We start from the raw sequence: 4,310 nt of genomic DNA on the forward strand, positions 1-4,310 counted from the left end.
TTGCCTTGAAGATTTGGCACCACTACTTGTATTGTCACGCCCCAAACCCGCCCCTAAAAGTTTGGGCATGACCCGTTTGAAAACGAACACTTAACCTGTAATAAATAACATATGGGGCCTCATCGGAAGCATAAAGTAGGAAAATAACTATACATATAAATTCCATTGAGCTACATCTACATGCTAGGACCTCTTATACATCACATTCATCATGGAAAATAGATAGAGCTCCAAACCATATGTTCTAGCATCAGTGATAAACAACCATATGTACAGACCCAGCCCCATCATTGGGCTTATATAAAAATTATTGAAGTTCTACCTCTTTAACTTTAAATGGGTAATCAAAATTAAGCCAACATTTCAATAGACTTTACAAAAATAAATGGCTTCATGCAGCGCCTGAACCCACGAAGGTTGACAAAAGAAAACGGGTGTCATGACTAGGACTGACCACTTGGTTGGTTACCTACAGAAACAGACATTAGACAGAGTGAGCCAAGCTCAGTGAATAGTAATACATAAATAAAACGTTGCTTAAATTGAAACATAGCACATAGCAATGCATATAAAGATGTAGAGTTCACACAGTTAGTCTGATTCTGTGCTACGTACATAACGGCCTTAAGTTCAATCTTGCAACATAAACATGGTAGCTATAAGCCCTTGAAACATGGTGGCTATAAGCCCTTGAAACCTGTGGCACTAAGGCCCTTGAAGCATGTGGCATAAAGCCCTTGTAACATATGGCACTAAGGCCCTTGAAACATATGGCATAAAGCCCTTGTAACATATGGCACTAAGGCCCTTGAAACATATGGCATAAAGCCCTTGTAAAGTTGGCATGAAGCCTTTGGACATGCATATATGAACCCAAGAGGTGTCTCACACGGACTCTAGACGTAACTCACAATGTAGCACTTAGTTCCGTGTAGCACTTTGTTTCGTTTCATAACAACTTATACGGATGGCTATAAACCTCATAACTTTCACATATGTATGGACTCAAGAGGTGTCTCACATGGACTCTAGCGGTGGCTCACAATGTAGCACTTAGTTCCAAGTAGCACTTTGTTCCATACCAATAATCATTAGGTCTTACAGACCAAACCATACATGTAATGTCATACCCCGGAAATAAATTCATACATATGCATTATGCTTGAATCATAAATAGAAATCAGAATTCATATTTGCTTATACTTGGCACTGTAATAGTGCTAGCAAATCAATAATATGTATTTTTTTTTGTTCGTTCCATAAAGGAATCCCCCAACATTGTGAACTTGTAGCATACTTGAACATGTACATACATAAACTGGTAACATACGTAAACTTGTGACAGACTTAAACTTGTAACATATACTTGAAACATACCTGAACATACTTGAACTTGTAACATACTGGAAACATGCCTGAAACATACTTGAACATCATTAATTAATTCAAACGGAACATATCATAACTAGAGCATTTCTTGTTGTATCGTGTCATTATCGTACGCTTAACAATGAGAGACTAATTAACATTCTCATGAGGGTCACATAATGATGCTAAACTTTGCACTTATATCGTAGATTCTGGATCACTTCCAATTCATAAGCAACATAACAAATTAACTTCAATTCATCTGGATACATGTAGCTACTCTTATATTTACTCAGAATCCATTCTTCAAGAATGAACATAAATTCTTTTGGGTAAATGACTTACTTTACGTGCTCTCTTATCAATAGCATACACCTTTGTTTAATCATTCTTATATGTTAACATAGTTGCCTTGCCTTGTAATTAACATAGTCCTAATGGTAACTGTTACATCATTCCTAGAGTTGACATAATTAACGTAAAGTTAACAGGACATTCCTGATAATTAGTAACGAAAAGTAAGTACATTCTCATTAGATTATAGATGACTTTATTGGTTTCACAATTTCACAGTTCGGCCCTTGGCCTGAGGGGTTCACACAATCACAAGTTCCTTTCATGTTTTCATAATTCCATAATGTTTCTCACATAACATGCATAACTTCATAAACTCTTTTGAAGTTTCCATAATATCACAGTGTTTCTCACATAGCATTCATAACATTTATGTCAACATAATTCTTACGATGAAGATTTAACATCAATAACGATAAATGGTTAAAGGTACATCAAAGTACTACTACTCACAGTGATCGGTTCCCGGTGGTAATGGTACAATGTCCTCGTCTCGACCTACAATTACAGTGCACAACACATAATATGAGGTTATACTCGATTCTTTACTTATTCTCTTTGATCGTTCAATCAATTAGTCATGGTGGTACCAAGCTCATTATTCTTTAATATGTTGTAATCCATGTCTTAGAAAACAGGAGAAATCGATAGGAAATGGTTTAGGTGAAGAAATGGTACATAACTAATTGACATAACGTGAACAGTCATCACTAATTTGGGTATAACTTTTTCTGTATTTAGAATTTTGGAGTGAGACTAGCGCCATTGGAAACTAGACTTCCGGGGCTTCATTTTAGGCTCAAGAATCACTCAAAACAGAGTCCGGATGCAAAAGATATACCTATTCAAATTTGGCTGGACAAAGCTGTCTCCGCACGTGCGGGTGAACAGTGCCGCACGTGCGGCCCTGGACAGCAGCAGTCCGAAAATGGCTGAAATTGTGGGACTTCTTATTTTCAAAAATCAAACCTTAATTAAATGTAAATCAAAGCCCAAAACCCTTTAATACATGACCAATTTCACATTATTATTCTTCATCAAACACTATAATCTCAAACAAATTTAATGATTTTACTTCTTCAATCAAGGAATTCTTAGAAAATAAAGGTTCATGGGTTCAAAGCTCACATCTTCTATATCAATCCATGATTTCAAGTAGTAGATGGATTCTATACAAGGTTAGTAATTAGAGCCACATACCTTACCCAAACCTTTGTTCATCCCTTAGTCTCTTCAATTTTTCCCAAGCTTTTGGTTGATCTTTCCTCTCTCTTCTATCTTCTTCAACCATCTTCAAGCTTCCATGGATGTTGAATTCCTTAGGGAGAAGCTTTGCCTCTTCTCTCTCTCCCTCTCTCTCTCTCACGGTTCTCCTTCCCCTTTCTCTAGATATTTTTATTTTTTTGTTTGGTTCAAAATAGATGAGTTCAACAACTCATAAAGCATATATGCATATATAGAAGCTTCCCACAAATAGGAAGGGCCAAACACGCCCTTACGAATCGCACAAAATCACATTTCAATTAAACTTCCCAGATAACTCTAAAAATTATGCTGATCATAAATATGTCCCCTGTTCCGGTATCTGAAGTCTTTAAGGCCTTTAATTTGCAGTATAAAGTTAATCATCCAAACGTCCATTAACGAATCAGACAAATTAGATTTCAAATTAATTTTCCCAAATAATTCCAAAAATTCCCATTAACATATCCAAGTACTCAATTTTGATTTTTGAACCCATAAAGGTCGGTAATTCCCATTTTAAGTCCGTAACTCAACTGATAATGCTTCAATTCTAATAGATATAATTAAATTAAACCACATCATTTCATAGGGAAATAAAGACGATTTCTTATACGCATTTTGGGGTCATTACATGTATGGAGCCTCTTGCCAAGTATTTACAGATCACAAAGTTTGAAGTACTTGTTCATCCAAAAGGAACTAAATTTGAGGCAGAGGAGATGGCTTGAATTATTGAAGGATTACGACATACAGATTCAGTATCACCCAGGTAAAGCAAACTCGGTAGCCGACGAATTGAGTAGAAAGTCAGTGGGAAGTTTGGCATGCCTAGCCATGATTTCAGTGGAGCCGACTACTATTGGGGAAGTAAAGGCAAGGCAAATGAAGGATGGATTCCTGAAGAAGGTAGCCGACGAGATTAACACCAGGCCGAGGTCAGGTTACACCCTTGAGAATGGATGCTTAAGTTTGAAAGAAGATTGTGCATGGCCGACGTCCCAGAATTGAAAAGAAAGATTTTGCAAGACTCCCATAGATCCAAATTTGCAGTTCATCCAGGGAACACCAAGATGTATCATGATGTAAAACAGACTTTTTGGTGGCCGAATATGAAAAGAGAGATAGCCGAGTTCGTGTCTCAGTGTTTGTATTGTCAACAGGTGAAAGCGGAACATCAGAAGCCGGCAGGACTCCTCCAACCCTTGCCGATTTCTGAGTGGAAATGGGAAGACATCTCCATGGACTTTGTGATTGGTTTGCCGAAGACACAGAAAGGAATGGATTCGATTTGGGTTATAATCGACAGGTTAACTAAGTCAGCACATTTCTTGCCGTTTAGGACT

The 4,310-nt window shown here is 37.3% G+C and overlaps 1 long non-coding RNA gene across 1 annotated transcript; it reads right to left on the reverse strand.

Moving 5' to 3' along the window:
- Nucleotides 1-330: 330 nt before the first annotated feature.
- LOC114271427 (uncharacterized) lies at nucleotides 331-3,135 on the reverse strand. The gene is made up of 3 exons (XR_014358000.1): nucleotides 2,923-3,135; nucleotides 2,176-2,220; nucleotides 331-469 (listed from the first exon to the last, which is right to left on the reverse strand). It is a non-coding gene; the product is annotated as an uncharacterized LOC114271427 (long non-coding RNA).
- Nucleotides 3,136-4,310: the final 1,175 nt, after the last annotated feature.

This window comes from Camellia sinensis, unplaced genomic scaffold (genome assembly GCF_055761805.1).
Source record: "Camellia sinensis isolate YWXY unplaced genomic scaffold, ASM5576180v1 Unanchor12, whole genome shotgun sequence".
In the NCBI taxonomy this organism is placed as follows: domain Eukaryota; kingdom Viridiplantae; phylum Streptophyta; class Magnoliopsida; order Ericales; family Theaceae; genus Camellia; species Camellia sinensis.